We start from the raw sequence: 21811 nt of genomic DNA on the forward strand, positions 1-21811 counted from the left end.
TTATTAAGATCTGTGTAATCCACACACATGCGCCAGGTGCCGTTTTTCTTAAGGACCAGCACCGGATTGGCAAGCCACTCAGGGTGAAAAACTTCAACAATAAAGCCAGCTGCTAAGAGCCTGACTACCTCTTCTCCAATTGCCTTGCGTCTTTCTTCATTAAACCAGCGGAGGAACTGTTTCACCGGTTTGTATTTAGGATCCACATTAAGGTGTGCTTAGCGAGTTGCCTCGGTACACCTGGCATGTCAGAGGGCTTCCATGCAAAAATGTCCCGATTCTCACGGATGAACTCGATGAGCACGCTTTCCTATTTCGGATCCAAGTTAGCACTGATGCTGAACTGCTTGGATGAATCGCCAGGTACAAAGTCAACAAGCTTAGTTTCTGCTGCTGATTTGAACTTCAAGGCCGGATCATGCTCCGTAGTTGGCTTCTTTAATGGAGTCATGTCCGCCGGATCAACATTGTCCTTATAATACTTCAGCTCCTCGGTGGCACAAACCGACTCTGCATAGGCCGCATCTCCTTCCTCGCACTCCAAAGTGATTTTGCGGCTTCCGTGAACCGTTATTGTCCCCTTGTGACCCGGCATCTTGAGCTGCAAATACACATAACAGGGTCGTGCCATAAACTTGGCGTAGGCCGGTCGCCCAAATAGGGTGTGATATGGACTTTGGATTTTCACCACTTCAAACGTCAATGTCTCCGACCTGGAATCATGATCATCCCCAAAGGCCACTTCCAGAGCTATCTTACCAACGGGATATGCTGATCTGCCAGGTACTACACCGTGGAACACCGTATCAGACGGTTTGAGATTTTTATCTGTTAGTCCCATACGACGGAAGGTCTCATAGTACAAGATGTTAATGTTGCTCCCTCCATCCATGAGCACCTTGGTGAACTTGTAACCTCCCACTTGAGGCGCCACCACCAAAGCCAGCTGACCCGGATTATCAACCTGGGGAGGGTGATCCTCTCTGGTTCATATGATTGGCTGTTCAGACCAATGTAAATAACGGGGTATGGCCGGTTCAACAAAGTTGACCGCCCGCCTCTGAACCTTCCAGTCTCGCTTGTCCAAGCTAGTGGTGAAGACATGGTGCTGCCCACTACTCAACTGCTTTGGGTTGCTCTGGTAACCTGACTGTTGCTGCTGTTGGTTGTAACCACCCTGGTTGTTCTGACTATTTTGACCATTATGTCCGCCCGGATTACCATTAAATCCTGAACCGGAATTTCCTCCACCGTAACCCGGCCCGGATCCTGAGCCACCGCCGGAGCCGTGATCATACCGGAAAGCATTAGAATTCTTGAACTCCTGCATAATGAAGCAATCCTTCCAAAGGTGGTTTGCTGGCGCCTCCTTCGTCCCATGTCTTGGATAGGGCTGGCTTAGCAGATAGTTTAGGCGGTCCGGGTTAGGGTTGGGCGCCCCATTGCGATTTTTCAATTTACCCTTGCGCCGCTGGCCATTGTCTTGCGTGTTGGTATTAGTCACAAAGTCCATGTTACCATCCGCTTTACGCTTGCCTCCACCACCATTGCCTGTCCAGTGATGCTGCTGACCTTTGGAGTTGTTGTTCCTCTTTCCCTTCCCTGCCTTGTCATCATCAGATTCGGGATCCTTGGTACTATCAGAATCAGCATACTTCACCAAAGCGGCCATGAGGGTCCCCATGTTAGTGCAATGACACTTCATCCGTCCCAACTTCAGCTTTAGGGGCCCAAACCGGCAGTTGCCTTCTAGGGTTAATACTGCAGTGTCAGCGTTGATGCGGTCTGATGAGTGAAACACTTGTGAAACCCGGCGCACCCAATGAGTCGTTGATTCTCCTTCCTCCTGGAGGCAGGTAGCTAAGTCCACTATCGACATAGGCTGTTTACATGTATCCTTGAAATTGCTGATAAACCGGGCTCGTAATTGGGCCCATGAACTGGTAGAATTAGCCGGCAAGCTTTTTAACCAAGTACGGGTCGTTCCTTCAAGCATCATGGTGAAGTATTTCGCACACGCCGCGTCATCCACATCAAGCATCTCCATGGCCATCTCATAGCTCTCCACCGATGTCTCTGGAGGTTGATCCGCCGTGTAATTTGGTACTTTGCGTGGGCCTTTGAAATCCTTGGGCAGGCGCACATTGCGTAAAGCGGGGACAAAGCAAGGCACCCCCAAAGAACTATAAGTAACACCAGGTTCGATCGAGATAGTTGGACGAACCGGCGTGAGCTGTCGAGCCTGATGCTGTACGGCTAACTCGGCCTCCCTGCGCGCTCGGGCCCGGTCTACCACTTCCTGAGCGTTATCAGCACCACCCGCCAGGTTGTTGCCATGGGGCGCTCCACGTCATTCATTACTCGACACTGTCGGTTCATCCATATGTCTGCTATAGCTCCGGCTTGGACGGGGGGTTGAGTGGATCCGGTCGTGGCTGTACGAGTATGCTTCCTGTTGGACCAAAGCTGTCCTCAGAAGCTCCTTGACCCGTCGCGTTTCTACTACCTGTGGAGAGTCACCTTCAATTGGAATGGCCTCCAGCCGTGCAGCAGCGGCGACGAGATTGTCCATTGGGTTGGAGTAATGACCCGGAGGTGTTAAAACAGCCTGAGGTATCACGGTGTTTTGATGAGGCGGGTCCATCTGACGAGGCTGAACCGGTGCACCGGTCCCAGGAGCTTCCGCCCGGTTTCCCTCCAGCGGATTGCCGGTTCCTGCTCCTGGAGTGTTGAAAAGGTCTCTAGCCTCGAAAACCGGAGGCAAACGGGATCGGTACTTCCTCCTCATGACTTCCTGCGATGCACTCTGGTCCAGCATGAGTCTGTAGGCTTGTGCGTCTAAAGCGGCCCGCTCTGTGGCCATCCTGGTGTCCTCAGCTGCCAGATCTGCCTTGGCCTGGGTGATCTGTTCCTTCACCTTTGCAATCTCCGCGTTGTGAACGCCCTGATCCGCCGGATTAGCTTCCTCCATAAGCACAGCCAATGCATCAAATAGCTCTGATAGAACTTGAGCCGACGGGCGCACAAGGCCTCCTGCCCCGGCAGCCGTCGCCGCTACTGAACCGGAGGTTGTTGCTGCAGCGGCCGAAGAATGAAGCGCTACTTGTGTGCCGGCCATGAATATTCCAACCCAGTTGGGTAGATCAGAGGGGTCCGGAATACTGTCGCCATCGGAACAGCCCCCAATCCGGCCGTATTGTAGTTGATAAAGAGATTCAGTTTCTCCGATCGATGACTCATCATCGGAACGAACGACGGTATCGCCGCGAGATTCCGATCCATCCTCATAACTTCCTCCATGGATGACTCCCACAAAGGCACGCTTCATGGCCGGTTTAACCCGGGCGGATCGCGCACGCTGAGCCATCTCGACGAGGTCGGTGCAGATGTCCGGCTCAGGGCCCGGTTCACCGATCTTGCCAATGAAAACGTGAATGCCACCAAAGGGGACCCGGTACCCGTACTCAACTGAGCCGGCCTCGGGGCCCCAGCCTGCGTCGTCGATGTAGAGCTTGCCGCGACGACTCTTAGTCATCCGGCCTACAGCGTAGCCCTCGAGTCCTTCAAAGAGGCCCTCCAAGAACCTGAAACCATCGTGCGATAGCCCCACGGTGGGTGCCAACTGTCGTGGTTTTGTCACGGCAGATGTCCTAGAGAAAGGACTTAGTCGTGGAGCCATCGCGATGGGTTAGCTTGAAGGGGTTAAAGCGGACACAGGGACGCAAGAGAGTTTATACTAGTTCGGCCCCTTCGATGAAGGTAAAAGCCTATGTCTAGTTGTGATGGAATTGATGGGGTTTCGATGACTAGGGAGCAAACAAGCTTCTCCTATGTCTCGAGTTGTTGTCTGTTGTCCTTGAACCGCCGCCGGGTCGTCCCCTTATATACACGGGTGACGCCCGTCGGTTCACAAAGTCCCAACACCGGTCGATATTCATATCCGGGTTGGTCTCTCCTTATTCCTAACTTACAATACAAGCTTATATACAAATACCGGTTTACAGCTACAAGTCTTAAACCGACTACGGGCCTTAGGCCCTCATCTGCCTTCTTGGGCTTTAGCACTCTTGAACTACTGATGAAGTTGGCCTGGCCCAGATAGGCCGGTTTACGCCCAGCAGTAATATCCCCAACAGACCCCGTGCAAGAGAAAATGAAGAAGCGCTATGGGGGGCCCTCGACCAAGATTGCATGCATGCATGAGCATTCCAAGATCACTGCATAAGCATTTCATAAGCATTTGCATATGCATATAGATAGGATTGCATCCTGCATTCATTCTCATCTACATGAAGTTGCAGGTTCCTGCCGTGAACTTGGCTTCGACAAGGAGAGAGAAGATTACCCGGCACTGCGGTCCCCGGCGAGCCAAGCAGATAAGTTCTACCTCCCGTCCATCAGTGTTTTGTAAAGCTATGACTTTGCATGAGAAAACCTTGCCTCTCTTTTGAGACTTAGGTGGTCCCATCCATGACTCGAACGTTGCTTCGGTCAAGATGGTCGTAGTGGCCTTTGGTAAAAAGGAGTTGGCGGGGGGCTGGTCCCTCTATCTGTCCCCTGACAGACGCGCTCTCCGGCAGACAAGAAGGGTACCGACAAGATAGCCTGCCGGGGAAAAACTCATTTACCTATGTTAAAGCGGCATCTTACCTCTGCATGGACATACACATGCATGGGTTCCCGGCAAGGTTCATCTTTTTCATTAATATGCTAATACAAGTACAAGCATTATAGAACACAGACATGGACTTGAGAGATTACATTATTTGAATTAAATTTTGGCAAGTGCCGACAGGTTTAAGATTGAAAAAAGATAGGTGCTCCATAAACTCCTCTCCTTGTCCCTCTTGTCCTAGGTAGTGCAGTGGGAAGAGAGGGAAAGCGGGACGCACACAGGCACAACGCCACCCCGATCCTGTCAGGGCCTGCCCAATGCAGCCTGACAAGATCGGGAGTGGTGTGGCTGCGAAGAAGGAAGACGTGCGGAGGACTGATACGTCCATTTTGGATCATGATTTTATATCGATATTTATTGCATTATGGGCTGTTATTACACATTATGTCACAATACTTATGCCTATTCTCTCTTATTTTACAAGGTTTACATAAATAGGGAGAATGCCGGCAGCTGGGATTCTGGGCTGGAAAAGGAGCAAATGTTAGAGACCTATTCTGCACAGCTCCAAAAGTCCCGAAACTTCACGGAAGTTATTTCCAGAATATATATATATATATATATATATATATAATACTGAGCGCAAGAAGTACCAGAGGGGGCCACCCACCAGCCACGAGGGTGGGGGGCGCGCCCTACCCCCTGGGTGCGCCCCCTGCCTCGTGGGCCCCCTGGTGGCCCTCCGATGCCCATCTTCTGCTATATGGAGTCTTTCGTCAAGGAAAAAAAATCATAAGCAAGCTTTCGGGACAAGACTCCGCCGCCACCAGGCGGAACCTTGGCGGAACCAATCTAGGGCTCCGGCGGAGCTGTTCTGCCGGGGAAACTTCCCTCCGGGAGGGGGAAATCATCACCATCGTCATCACCAACGATCCTCTCATCGGGAGGGGGTCAATCTCCATCAACATCTTCACCAGCACCATCTCATCTCAAACCCTAGTTCATCTCTTGTATCCAATCTTTGTATCCAAACCTCAGATTGGTACCTGTGGGTTGCTAGTAGTGTTGATTACTCCTTGTAGTTGATGCTAGTTGGTTTACTTAGTGGAAGATCATATGTTCAGATCCATTATGCATATTAATACCCCTCTGATTATGAACATGAATATGCTTTGTGAGTAGTTACGTTTGTTCCTGAGGACATGGGAGAAGTCTTGCTATTAGTAGTTATGTGAACTTGGTATTCGTTCGATATTTTGATGAGATGTATGTTGTCATCCCTCTAGTGGTGTCATGTGAACGTCGACTACATGACACTTCACCATTGTTTGGGCCTAGAGGGAGGCATTGGGAAGTAATAAGTAGATGATGGGTTGCTAGAGTGACATAAGCTTAAACCCTAGTTTATGCGTTGCTTCGTAAGGGGCTGATTTGGATCCATATGTTTCATGCTATGGTTAGGTTTACCTTAATACTTCCGTTGTAGTTGCAGATGCTTGCAATGGGGGTTAATCATAAGTGGGATGCTTGTCCAAGTAAGGACAGCACCCCAAGCACCGGTCCACCCACCCACATATCAAATTATCAAAGTACCGAACGCGAATCATATGAACGTGATGAAAACTAGCTTGACGATAATTCCCATGTGTCCTCGGGAGCGCTTCCTTCATATAAGAGTCTGTCCAGGCTTGTCCTTTGCTACAAAAAGGATTGGTACATCTTGCTGCACCTTATTTACTTTTATTACTTGCTACTCGTTACAAATTACCTTATCACAAAACTATCTGTTATCGATAATTTCAGTGCTTGCAGAGAATACCTTGTTGAAAACCGCTTATCATTTCCGTCTGCTCCTCGTTGGGTTCAACACTCTTACTTATCGAAGGACTATGATAGATCCCCTATACTTGTGGGTCATCAAGACTCTTTTCTGGCGCCATTGCCGGGGAGTGAAGCGCCTTTGGTAGGTGGAATTTGGTAAGGAAAAATTTATATAGTGTGCTGAAATTTACTGTCACTTGTTACTATGGAAAGTAATCCGTTGAGGGGCTTGTTCGGGGTATCTTCACCCCGATCGGTAGAGAAAATAGTTGCTCCTCAACCTACTGGACCTACTGAAAATGAAAATGTTTACTTGGAAATTCCTTCGGGTATGATAGAGAAACTGCTAGCTAATCCTTTTGCAGGAGATGGAACATTGCATCCCGACTTACACTTAATCTATGTGGATGAAGTTTGTGGATTATTTAAGTTTGCAAGTATGACCGATGATGTTATCAAGAAGAATGTCTTCCCTTTATATTTGAAGGTAGATGCATTGACATGGTATAGGCTATGTGATGATATGGGATCAGGGACTACAAACGGTTGAAATTGGAATTTCACCAGAAGTTTTATCCTATGCATCTTGTTCATCGTGATCGTAATTATATATATAATTTTTGGCCTCGCGAAGGATAAAGCATCGCTCAATCTTGGGGGAGGCTTAAGTCAATGTTATATTCATGCTCAAATCATGAGCTTTCAAGAGAAATGATTATTCAAAACTTTTATGCTCGGCTTTTTGACAACAATCGCTCCATGCTCGATACTTCTTGTATTGGTTCCTTTATGATGAATACTATTGAATTCAAATGGAATTTATTGGAATTAAACGCAACTCTGAAAATTGGGATCTCGACGAAGGTAAGGAGTTAGGTATAACACCTAAGTTTGATTGTGTTAAATCTTTTATGGATACCGATGTTTTCCGTAAATTTAGCACTAAATATGGACTTGACTCTAAGATAGTAGCCTCTTTCTGTGAAACATTTGCTACTCAGGTTGATCTCCCTAAGGAGAAGTGGTTTAAATATAATCCTCCCATTGAAACAAAAGTAGTTGCACCTATTAAAGTTGAAGAAAAGACTATCACTTATAATGATCCAGTTGTTCCTACTGCTTATGTTGAGAAACCACCTTTCCCTGTTAATATAAAGGAGCATGCTAAAGTTTCAACTGTAGTCAACAAAAGTAATATTAGGACACACAAACCCCCCAAGCAAGTTAAAGTTGAACCTAATATTGCTATGGTTAAAGATCTCTTGGCCGATAATATTGATGGGCATGTTATTTACTTCTGTGATGAGACTGCTAGAATTACTAAACCTAGTGCTAAAGATAAACATAGACCTGTGGTAGGCATGCCTGTTATTTCTGTTAAAATAGGAGATCAATGTTATCATGGCTTGTGTGATATGGGTGCTAGTGCTAGTGCAATACCTATTTCCTTATACAAATAAATTATGCATGATATTGCACTTGCTGAGATAGAAGATATCGATATTACAATTAAGCTTGCCAATAGAGACACTATTTCACCAATTGGGATTGTTAGAGATGTTGAAGTCTTGTGTGGGAAAGTTAAATATCCTGTTGATTTTCTCGTTCTTGGTTCCCTCAAGATAGCTTTTGTCCCATTATATTTGGTAGACCCTTCTTGAACACTGTTAATGCTAAGATAGATTGCAAGAAGGATGTTGTTACTATTGGTTTGGATGATATGTCTCATGATTTTAATTTTTCTAAATTTCATAGACAACCCCGTGATGAAGAATTGCCTAGCAAAGATGAATTTATTGGTCTTTCTTCTATTGTTGTGCCTCCTAATGATCCTTTAGAACAATATTTGCTAGACCATGAGGATGATATGTTTATGAATGAAAGAAGGGAAATAGATGAAGTGTTCTTTAAACAGGGACCTATTCTGAAACACAACTTGCCTGTTGAAATCCCAGGGGATCCTCCTCCACCCAAGGTTGATCCCGTGTTTGAGCTTAAACCATTACCTGATACTCTTAAATATGCTTATCTTGATGAAAAGAAGATATATCATGTTATTATTAGTGCTAACCTTTCAGAGCATGAAGAAGAAAAATTATTGAAAACTCTAAAGAAGCATCGTGCTGCTATTGGATATACTCTTGATGATCTTAAGGGCATTAGTCCCACTCTATGTCAACACAAAATAAATTTGGAGAAAGACGCCAAACCAGTTATTTATCACCAACGACGGCTAAATCCTAAGATGAAATAAGTGGTAAGAAAGGAAATATTAAAGCTCCTTGAGGCAGGTATAATTTATCCCGTTGCTGATAGTTAGTGGGTAAGTCTTGTCCATTGTGTCCCTAAGAAGGGAGGTATTACTGTTGTTCCTAATGACAAAGATGAATGGATTCCTCAAGGAATTATTACAGGTTATAGGATGGTAATTGATTTCCACAAAGTAAATAAAGGTACTAAAAAGATCATTACCCTTTGACTTTTATTGATCAAATGCTAGAGAGATTATCCAAACATACACATTTTTGCTTTCTAGATGGTTACTCCGGTTTTTCTCAAATACCTGTGTCAGCTGATGTCAAGCAAAGACCACTTTTACTTGCCCTTTCAGTACTTTTGCTTATAGACGTATGCCTTTTGGTTTATGTAATGCACCTGCTACCTTTCAAAGATGCATCATGGCTATATTCTCTGACTTCCGTGAAAAGATTTGTGAGGTTTTCATGGACGGTTTCTCCGTTTATGGATCCTCTTTTGATGATTGCTTGAGCAACCTTGATCGAGTTTTGCAGAGATGTGAAGAAACTAATCTTGTTCTGAACTGGGAGAAATGCACTGTATGGTTAATGAAGGTATTGTCTTGGGGCATAAAATTTCTGAAAGAGGTATTGAAGTTGACAAAGCTAAAGTTGATGATATTGAAAAGATGCCATGTCCCAAGGACATTAAAGGTATAAGAAGCTTCCTCGGTCACCCCGGTTTTTATAGGAGGTTCATTAAGGACTTCTCAAAAATTTCTCGGCCTCTGACTAATCTATTACAAAAAGATATTACTTTTGTCTTTGATGATGATTGTGTAGAAGCATTTGAAACACTTAAGAAAGCATTGATTTCTGCACCTATTGTTCAGCCACATGATTGGAATTTACCCTTTGAAATTATGTGTGATGCTAGTGATTATGTTGTAGGTGCTGTTCTAGGGCAAAGAGTTGATAAGAAATTAAATGTTATTCAATATCCTAGTAAAACTCTAGACAATGCCCAGAGAAATTATGCTACTACTGAAAAAGAAGTTTTAGTAGTTGTTTTTGCTTGTGATAAGTTCAGACCTTATATTGTTGATTCTAAAGTAACTATTCACACTGATCATGCTGCTATTAAATACCTTATGGAAAAGAAAGATGGTCAACCTAGACTTATTAGATGGGTTCTCCTGCTACAAGAATTTGATTTGCATATTATTGATAGAAAGGGAGCTGAGAACCCCGTTGCAGACAACTTGTCTAGGTTAGAAAATGTTCTTGATGACCCACTACCTATTGATGATAGCTTTCCTGATGAACAATTAAATGTCATAAATGCTTCTTGTACTACTCCATGGTATGCTGATTATGCTAATTATATTGTTGCTAAATTTATACCACCTAGTTTCACATACCAGCAAAATAAAAAGTTCTTCTATGATTTGAGACATTACTTTTGGGATGACCCACATCTTTATAAAGAAGGAGTAGATGGTATTATTAGACGTTGTGTACCTGAGCATGAACAGGAATAGATCCTACGCAAGTGTCACTCCGAGGCTTATGGAGGACACTGATGTCTACTACGCAACCTTCTTCTTGTAGACGTTGTTGGACCTGCAAGTGCACAGGTTTGTAGGACAGTAGCAAATTTCCCTCAAGTGGATGACCTAAGGTTTATCAATCCGTAGGAGGCGTAGGATGAAGATGGTCTCTCTCAAGAAACCCTGCAACCAAATAACAAAGAGTCTCTTGTGTCCCCAACACACCCAATACAATGGTAACTTGTATAGGTGCACTAGTTCGGCGAAGAGATGGTGATACAAGTGCAAAATAGATAGTAGATATAGGTTTTTGTAAACTGAAAATATAAAAACAGCAAGGTAGCGAGTGGTAAAAGTGAGCGTAAATGGTATTGCAATGATAGGAAACAAGGCCTAGGGTTCATACTTTCACTAGTGCAAGTTCTCTCAACAATAATAACATAGATAGATCATATAACGAGCCCTCAACATGCAACAAAGAGTCACTCCGAAGCCACTAATAGCGGAGAACAAACGTAGAGATTATGGTAGGGTACGAAACCACCTCAAAGTTATTCTTTCAATCCGTTGGGCTATTCCTATAAGTGTCACAAACAACCCTGGAGTTTTTACTAGAACAACACCTTAAGATACAAATCAACCAAAACCCTAATGTCACGTAGATACTCCATTGTCACCTCAAGTATCCATGGGCATGATTATACGATATGCATCACACAATCTCAAATTTATCCAACCAACATAAAAGTACTTCAAATAGTGCCCCAAAGTTTCTACCGGAGAATCAAGAACGTGTGCCAACCCCTATGCATAGGTTCATGGGCGGAACCCCCAAGTTAGTCACCAAAACATACATCAAGTGGCACGTGATATCCCATTGTCACCACAGATAAGCACGGCAAGATATACATCAAGTGTTCATAAAAGACTCAATCCGATAAGATAACTTCAAAGGGGAAACTCAATTCATCACAAGAGAGTAGAGGGGGAGAAGAAACATAAGATCCAACTACAATAGCAAAGCTCGGGATACATCAAGATCGTGCCATAGATGGAACACGAGAGAGAGAGAGAGAGAGATCAAACACATAGCTACTGGTACATACCCTCAGCCCCGAGGGTGAACTACTCCCTCCTCGTCATGGATAGCGCCAAGATGATGAAGATGGCCACTGGAGATGGATCCCCCCTCCGGCAGGGTACCGGAAAGGGGCCCCGATTGGTTTTTCGTGGTTCTGGAGGCTTGCGGTGGCGGAACTCCCGATCTATCTTCTGTTTTGGAAGTTTTAGGGTACGACAGTATATATGGGTGAAAGGAGTACGTCAGCGGAGCTACGGGGGCCCCATGAGGCAGGGGGGCGCGCCCAGGGGGGAGGGCGCGCCCCCACCTCATGAGCACCTCCCGTATCTTCTGACGTGGGGTCCAAGTCCATCAGGTGGGTTTCCTTCCAAAAATAACTTCTCCAGTTGATTTCGTTCCGTTTTGACTCCGTCTGATATTCCTTTTCCTCGAAACACTGAAATAGGCATAAAACAGCAAATCTGGGCTGGGTCTCCGGTTAATAGTTAGTCCAAAAATAATATAAAAGTGGAAAATAAAGCCCAATATTGCCTAAAACAGTAGATCATATAGCATGGAGCAATCAAAAATTATAGATACATTGGAGACGTATCAAGCATCCCCAAGCTTAATTCCTGCTCGTCCTCGAGTAGGTAAATGATAAAAAAGATAATTTTTGATGTGGAATGCTAGTTGTCATAATTTCATTGCAATTCTTCTTACTTGTGATGTGAATATTCAGATCCGAAAGATTCAAGACAAAAGTTCATATTGACATAAAAATAATAATACTTCAAGCATACTAACAAAGCAATCATGTCTTCTCAAAATAACATGGCCAAAGAAAGTTATCCCTACAAAATCATATAGTCTGGCTATGCTCCATCTTCCCCACACAAAATATTTAAATCATGCACAACCCCGATGACAAGCCAAGCAATTGTTTCATACTTTAACATTTTCAAAACTTTTTCAATCTTCACGCAATACATGAGCGTGAGCCATGGATATAACACTATATGTGGAATAGAATGGTGGTTGTGGAGAAGACAAAAAGAGGGAAGATAGTCTCACATCAACTAGGCGTATCAACGGGCTATGAAGATGCCCATCAATAGATATCAATGTGAGTGAGTAGGGATTGCCATGCAACGGATGCACTAGAGCTATAAGTATGTGAAAGCTCAACAAAAGAAACTAAGTGGGTGTGCATCCAACTCGCTTGCTCAAGAAGACCTAGGGCATTTTGAGGAAGCCCATCATTGGAATATACAAGCCAAGTTCTATAATAAAAAATTCCCACTAGTATATGAAAGTGACAAAATGAGAGACTCTCTATCATGAAGATCATGGTGCTACTTTGAAGCACAAGTGTGGTAAAAGGATAGTAGCATTGTCCCTTCTCTCTTTTTCTCTCATTTTTTTATTTTTTTATTTGGGCCTTATCTTTTTTATGGCCTCTTTTTTATATGGGCTTCTTTGGCCTCTTTTATTTTTTTTATTTTCGTCCGGAGTCTCATCCCGACTTATGGGGGAATCATAGTCTCCATCATCCTTTCCTCACTGGGACAATGCTCTAATAATGATGATCATCACACTTTTATTTACTTACAACTCGATACTTAGAACAAGATATGACTCTATATGAATGCCTCCGGCGGTGTATCGGGATGTGCAATGATGCATCAATGACATGTATGAAAGAATTATGAATGGTGGATTTGCCACAAATACAATGTCAACTACATGATCATGCTAAGCAATATGACAATGATGGAGCTTGTCATAATAAACGGAACGGTGGAAAGTTGCATGGCAATATATCTCGGAATGGCTATGGAAATGCCATGATAGGTAGGTATGGTGGCTGTTTTGAGGAAGGTATATGGTGGGTTTATGGTACCGGCGAAAGTTGCGTGGTACTAGAGAGGCTAGCAAAGGTGGAAGGGTGAGAGTGCGTATAATCCATGGACTCAACATTAGTCATAAAGAACTCACATACTTATTGCAAAAATCTATTAGTTATCAAAACAAAGTACTACGTGCCTGCTCCTAGGGGGATAGATTGGTAGGAAAAGACCATCGCTCGTCCCCGACCGCCACTCATAAGGAAGACAATCAATAAATAAATTATGCTCCGGCTTCATCACATAACGGTTCACCATACGTGCATGCTACGGGAATCACAAACTTCAACACAAGTATTTCTCAAATTCATAACCACTCGACTAGCATGACTCTAATATCACCATCTTCATATCTCAAAACAATTATCAAGTATCAAACTTCTCATAGTATTCAACACACTCATAAGAGAATTTTATTATTCTTGAGCATATTAGGATTTTAAGCAAATTACCATGCTATTTAAGACTCTCAAAATAATCTAAGTGAAGCATGAGAGTTCATCTATTTCTTCAAAATAAAACTACCACCATGCTCTAAAAGATATAAGTGAAGCACTAGAGCAAATGACAAACTACTCCGAAGGATATAAGTGAAGATCAATGAGTAGTTGAATAATTATGCAACTATGTGAAGACTCTCTAACATTTAATAATTTCAGATCTTGGTATTTTATTCAAACAGCAAGCAAAGCAAAATAAAATTACATTCTAAGAATGGCAAACATCGTGTGAAGAAGCAAAAACTTAGGATCAACCAAAACTAACCGATAGTTGTTGAAGAAGAAAGGTGGGATGCCAACCGGGGCATCCCCAAGCTTAGATGCTTGAGACTTCTTGAAATATTATCATGGGATGCCTTGGGCATCCCCAAGCTTGAGCTTTTGTGTCTCCTTAATTCCTCTCATATCATGGTCTCCCTAAATCTCAAAATCTTCATCCACACAAAACTCAACAAGGACTCGTGAGATAAGTTAGTATAAACCATTGCAAAAACCTTATCATACTCTACTGTAGCAAATCGCTAAAATTATTATTCAACATTGCATACTAAATGCCTCTGCATATTTAATAGTCCTATCCTCAAATAGAATCATTAAAGAAGCAAACATATGCAAACAATGCAAACATAACAGCAATCTGCCTAAACAGGATAGTCTGTAAAGAATGCAGCAACATCCATACTTCCCTAGCTCCAAAAATTATGAAATAAAATTCCCACTGTAGTAAATTTATGATATATTAATATGCAAAAGGTTTCAACATTTTATCACATTCTGAATTTTCTAGGGAATTATTGCAACAGCGGTAAACTTTCTGTTTTCAAACAGCAACATGTGGACTTGTAACATAGGCATAGTAAGGGCTATCAATGCCACTTCTATTGAAATAAAAAGATGCCAAACATTGGTATAAATAACATCAAGCAAATTATAACAAAATAAATTTACGCTCCAAGCAAAACACATATCATGTGGCGAATAAAAATATAGCTCCAAGTAAAGTTACCGATGAACGAAGATGAAGGAGGGGATGCCTTCCGGGGCATCCCCAAGCTTAGGCTCTTGGTTGTCCTTGAATATTACCTTGGGGTGCCTTGGGCATCCCCAAGCTTAGGCTCTTGCCACTCCTTATTCCATAGTCCATCGAATCCTTACCCCAAACTTGAAAACTTCACAACACAAAACTTAACAGAAAACTCGTAAGCTCCGTTAGTATAAGAAAATAAATCACCACTTCAAGGTACTGTAATGAACTCATTCTTTATTTATATTGGTGTTAAACCTACTGTATTCCAACTTCTCTATGGTTTATAAACTATTTTACTATCCATAGATTCATCAAAATAAGCAAACAACACATGAAAAATGGAATCTGTCAAAAACAGAACAGTCTGTAGTAATATGAATCAAACGTATACTTCTGGAACTCATAAAATTATCAAATAAATTTCTGGACCTGAGGAATTTATCTATTAATCATCTGAAAAAAGAATTAACTAAATATCACTCTCCAAATAAAAATGGCAGCAATTCTCGTGAGCGCTAAAGTTTCTGTTTTTTACAACATGATCAACAAGACTTCCCCCAAGTCTTCCCAAAGGTTCTACATGGCACAAACACTAATTAAAAGCATAAAACCACATCTAAACAGAGGCTAGATGGATTATTTATTACTAAACAGTAGCAAAAAGCAAGGAACAAAAATAAAGTTGGGTTGCCTCCCAACAAGCGCTATCGTTTAACGCCCCTAGCTAGGAATGATGATTTCAATGATGCTCACATAAAGGATAAGAATTGAAATATAAAGAGAGCATCATGAAGAATATGACTAGCACATTTAAGTCTAACCCACTTCCTATGCATAGGGATTTTGTGAGCAAACAACTTGTGAGAACAAGAATCAACTTGCATAGGAAGGGAAAACAAGCATAACTTCAAAATTTTAAGCACATAGAGAGGAAACTTGATATTATTGCAATTCCTACAAGCATATATTCCTCCCTCATAATAATTTTCAGCAGAATAATGAATTAATTCAAAAATATAACCAGCACCTAAAGCATTCTTTTCATGATATACAAGCATAGAAATTTTATTACTCTCCACATAAGAAAAATTCTTTTCATTCGGAATAGTGGGAGTATCATAGGAGACTTGAATACTATAAATTGTTTCCACATTAAAAGAATAATGTTCAGAGAAAGGGTACTCATAATCATGACAAGTTTTATAAATATAATCACTACTTTTTATAGCATAAGTTTTATCACAATAATCATCATAAGTAGCAACTTTGTTCTCATCATAATCGATTGAAACCTCTTCCAATATAGTGGATACATCACTAAATAAAGTCATGACCTCTCCAAATCCACTTTCATAAATATTATAAGATTCAACATACTCCAAAATAGTGGGATCATTACATCCTAAAGTTAACACTCTTCCAAACCCACTTTCATCAATATAATCATCGTAAGTACAAGGCATGCTATCATCATAACAACTTTGCATATCAAAACTTGAGAGGCTAAAAATATCATCATTATTAAACATAGCATCCCCAAGCTTGTGGCTTTGCATATCATTAGCATCATGGATATTCAAGGAATTCATACTAACAACATTGCAATCATGCTCATCATTCAAATATTTAGTGCCAAACATTTTATAGATTTCTTCTTCTAGCACTTGAGCACAATTATCCTTTCCATCATACTCACGAAAGATATTAAAAAGGTGAAGCGTATGAGACAAACTCAATTCCATTTTTTTATAGTTTTCTTTTATAAACTAAACTAGTGATAAAACAAGAAACTAAAAGACTCGATTGCAAGATCTAAAGATATACCTTCAAGCGCTAACCTCCCCGGCAACGGCGCCAGAAAAGAGGTTGATGTCTACTACGCAACCTTCTTCTTGTAGACATTGTTGGGCCTGCAAGTGCACAAGTTTGTAGGACAGTAGCAAATTTCCCTCAAGTGGATGACCTAAAGTTTATCAATCCGTAGGAGGCGTAGGATGAAGATGGTCTCTCTCAAGCAACCCTGCAACCAAATAACAAAGAGTCTCTTGTGTCCCCAACACACCCAATACAATGGTAAATTGTATAGGTGCAATAGTTCGGCGAAGAGATGGTGATACAAGTGCAAAATAGATAGTAGATATAGGTTTTTGTAAACTGAAAGTATAAAAATAGCAAGGTAGCGAGTGGTAAAAGTGAGCGTAAACGGTATTGCAATGATAGGAAACAAGGCCTAGGGTTCATACTTTCACTAGTGCAAGTTCTCTCAACAATAATAACATAGATAGATCATATAACGAGCCCTCAACATGCAACAAAGAGTCACTCCGAAGCCACTAATAGCGGAGAACAAACGTAGAGATTATGGTAGGGTACGAAACCACCTCAAAGTTATTCTTTCAATCCGTTGGGCTATTCCTATAAGTGTCACAAACAACCCTGGAGTTTTTACTAGAATAACACCTTAAGATACAAATCAACCAAAACCCTAATGTCACGTAGATACTCCATTGTCACCTCAAGTATCCATGGGCATGATTATATGATATGCATCACACAATCTCAGATTTATCCAACCAACATAAAAGTACTTCAAATAGTGCCCCAAAGTTTCTACCGGAGAATCAAGAACGTGTGCCAACCCCTATGCATAGGTTCATGGGCGGAACCCGCAAGTTGGTCACCAAAACATACATCAAGTGGCACGTGATATCCCATTGTCACCACAGATAAGCACTGCAAGACATACATCAAGTGTTCATAAAAGACTCAATCTGATAAGATAACTTCAAAGGGGAAACTCAATTCATCACAAGAGAGTAGAGGGGGAGAAGAAACATAAGATCCAACTACAATAGCAAAGCCCAGGATACATCAAGATCGTGCCATAGATGGAACACGAGAGAGAGAGATCAAACACATAGCTACTGGTACATACCCTCAGCCCCGAGGGTGAACTACTCCCTCCTCATCATGGATAGCACCGGGATGATGAAGATGACCACCGGAGATGGATCCCCCCTCCGGCAGGGTACCGGAAAGGGGTCCCGATTGGTTTTTCGTGGTTCTGGAGGCTTGCGGCGGCAGAACTCCCGATCTATCTTCTGTTTTGGAAGTTTTAGGGTACGACGGTATATATGGGTGAAAGGAGTACGTCGGTGGAGCTACGGGGGCCCCACGAGGCAGGGGGCGCGCCCAGGGGGGAGGGCACCCCCCACCCTCGTGAGCACCTCCCGTATCTTCTGACGTGGGGTCCAAGTCCATCAGGTGGGTTTCCTTCCAAAAATAACTTCTCCAGTTGATTTCGTTCCGTTTTGACTCCGTCTGATATTCCTTTTCCTCGAAACACTGAAATAGGCATAAAACAGCAAATCTGGGCTGGGTCTCCGGTTAATAGGTTAGTCCTAAAAATAATATAAAAGTGGAAAATAAAGCCCAATATTGCCTAAAACAGTAGATAATATAGCATGGAGCAATCAAAAATTATAGATACATTGGAGACGTATCTGACACCATGCTGGAGATAGAACTGCACACAAGATATTGCAAACCGGTTTTTATTGGCCTACTCTCTTCAAGGATGCTCGTAAGTTTGTCTTGTTTTGTGATGAATGTCAAAGAATTGGTAATATTAGTAGACATCAAGTAATACGTATGAATTATTCACTTTTTATTGAACCATTTGATGTTTGAGGCTTTGATTATATGGGACCTTTTCCTTCCTCTAACGGGTATACACATATTCTAGTCGCTGTTGATTACGTTACTAAGTGGGTAGAAGCTATTCCAACTAGTAGTGCTGATCATAACACCTCTATTAAGATGCTTAAAGAAGTTATTTTCCTGAGATTTGGAGTCCCTAGATATTTAATGACTGATGGTGGTTCACACTTTATTCATGGCGCCTTTCATAAAATGATTGCTAAGTGTGACGTTAATCATAGAATTGCATCTCCTTATCACCCATAGTCTAGTGGTCAAGTAGAATTAAGTAACAAAGAGCTCAAATTAATTTTGCAAAAGACTGTTAATAGATCTAGAAAGAATTGGTCCAAGAAACTTGATGATGCATTATGGGCCTATAGAACTACATATAAAAATCCTATGGGTATGTCTCCGTATAAAATGGTTTATGGTAAAGCATGCTACTTACCTCTTAAATTAGAACATAAGGCATATTGGGCTATTAAAGAGCTCAACTATGACTTCAAACTTGCTGGTGAGAAGAGGCTTTTTGACATTAGCTCACTTGATGAATGGAGAACCCAGGCTTATGAAAATGCCAAGTTGTTTAAAGAAAAAGTTAAAAGATGGCATGATAAAATGATACAAAAGCGTGAGTTCAATGTAGGCGATTATGTATTGTTATACAACTCTCGTTTAATATTTTTTGCAGGCAAACTCCTCTCTAAATGGGAAGGTCCTTACGTTATCGAGGAGGTCTATCATTCCGGTGCCATAAAAATCAACAACTTCGAAGGCACAAATCCAAAGGTGGTGAACGGTCAAAGAATCAAACATTATATCTCAGGTAATCCCATAAATCTTGAAACCAATATTATTGAAACTGTAACCCCGGAGGAATACATAAGGGCCACTTTCCGGAATGTTTCAGACTCCGAAAAGGAATAGGTACGTGGTACGGTAAGTAAACCGACTCCAAAACAGTTCTCATGGCAATATTTCTCTGTTTTGGAACATATAAAAAAATAGGTAAATAATAAGCAGACCAGAAAGGACACGGGGCTTCCACGAGGGTGGAGGGCGCGCCCTACCCCCTGGGCACACCCCCTGCCTCATGGGCACCTCGTGTGCTCTCCGGACTCCATTTTCTTGCATGATACTTCTTTTGGTCGGTAAAAATTCATTATATAATCTCCCGAAGGTTTTGACCACCGTATCACGCAAATATCTCTTATCTTTGTTTCGAGCTATTTCTGCTGCAGATTAGAGCAAGATGTCTTCTCAAGAGTCAGTCAGGGAGAGTCGGGTGTCTCATCCGACACCAGGTCCAGGGGCAAACAACGATGCCTATCACTTTGGGCCCTCAGCGGAGGAAGAGATGGAAGTTGACTTGAAAAGGATAGATGCCATGGAGGAGGATCGAGAAGTTACTTCTCGTTTCCGGGCAGGATTCACGATGGAACCACAGAGCTCAGCTATTCCAAACTCGGTCATCCCTTCCAATGTTAGATTTCTTTCTTATGAAAATATGAAAAAGAGTGTTACTTGTTCTCCCGCAGCTATGCAACATCCTTGGGTGAAAGGAGCTTTAGCCGTCACCGGCAAGCTCTGTAAGGAAATAATGAACCTCAAGCAGCAGGTCAATAAGCTCGAGGAAGAGAATCGTATCCCGAGGGGCATCATCGCCAAGAATATCACATCACCACCCCCAAAGAAGGAGACATAATCACATGGGTATGGGCACTCCCCTTGGCAACTGCCAAGCTTGGGGGAGTGCCCCGGTATCGTATCACCATCACAACTTTTATCTTTACCATTTTTCTTAGTTCGATCCTTTTGGTAATATCTTGATCTAGTAGAATAAAGTTTTAGTATGATCTAGTTGTGAGTTTTGCTTTATGATCCCTCTATGTAATCGAGTCTGTGAGCTATATAATAAAGATTAGTGTTGAGTCAAGGGCTTGATTATTTTGCTATGATCTTGAGGGAATTAAATAAAATAAAAGAGAAGAAATAAAAAGAAATAAAGAGATCATATGGATCTTATGGAGAGTAATGAGCTCACATATAAAGAGTATGATGAATAAAAGTTGTTGAGAGTTGACAAACATAGTTTTGGTCATCGTTGCAATGAATATGAAGTAATAAAGAAAGAGAGGTTCACATATAAATATACTATCTTGGACATCTTTTATGATTGTGAGCACTCATTAAAGTATGGCATGCTAAGAGTTGACGTTGGACAAGGAAGACAACGTAATGGGTTATGTTTTCTTACATCTGAGATAAATTATATTGTCATGGATCATCCAACATGTTGAGCTTGCCTTTCCCTCTCTTTCTATACAATTTCTTTGCACCAAGTAGAGATACTACCTGTGCTTCCAAATATCCCTAATCCCGTTTTGCCTTGAGAGTCCACCATACCTACCTATGGATTGAGTAAGATCCTTCAAGTAAGTTGTCATTGGTGCAAGCAATAAAAATTGCTCTCTAAATATGTATGACTTATTAGTGCGGATAAAATAAGCTTTATACGATCTTGTGATATGGAAGAAATAAAAGCGACGGACTGCATAATAAAGGTCCATATCACAAGTGGCAATATAAAGTGATGTTCTTTTGCATTAAGATTTTGTGCATCCAACCAAAAAAGCGCATGACAACCTCTGCTTCCCTCTGTGAAGGGCCTATCTTTTACTTTTATCTTCTACCTTAGATAAGAGTCATGGTGATCTTCACCTTTCCTTCTTAAATTTTATCCTTTGGCAAGCACAATATGTTGGAAAGATCCTGATATATATAGCTAATTGGATGTGAGTCTTCATGAACTATTATTGTTGAGATTACCCTTTAGGTAAAACATTGGGAGGCAAAACTATAAGCCCCTATCTTTCTCTGTGTCCGATTAAAACTTCATACCCATAAATATTGCGTGAGTGTTAGCAATTGTGAAAGACTAAAAGATGGTTGAGTATGTGGACTTGCTAAAAAGCTCTTATATTGACTCTTTCCTATGTTATGATAAATTGCAATTGCCTCAATGACTGAGATTAGAGTTTGTTGGTTCTCAATGAAGTTTACGATTCATACTTGAAATTGTGATTGAATTGTTACTTTAGCATAAGAGATCATATGAAATATATATATATATATGTTGATATTCTAAGAATGATCATAATGCCCTCATGTTCATATTTTATTTTTATCGACACCTCTATCTCTAAACATGTGGACATATTTTTCGATTTCGGCTTTCGCTTGAGGACAAGCAAGGTCTAAGCTTGGGGGAGTTGATACGTCCATTTTGCATCATGCTTTTATATCGATATTTATTGCATTATGGGCTGTTATTACACATCATGTCACAATACTTATGCCTATTCTCTCTTATTTTACAAGGTTTACATAAA

This window comes from Triticum dicoccoides, chromosome 2A (assembly GCF_002162155.2).
Source record: "Triticum dicoccoides isolate Atlit2015 ecotype Zavitan chromosome 2A, WEW_v2.0, whole genome shotgun sequence".
NCBI lineage: Eukaryota > Viridiplantae > Streptophyta > Magnoliopsida > Poales > Poaceae > Triticum > Triticum dicoccoides.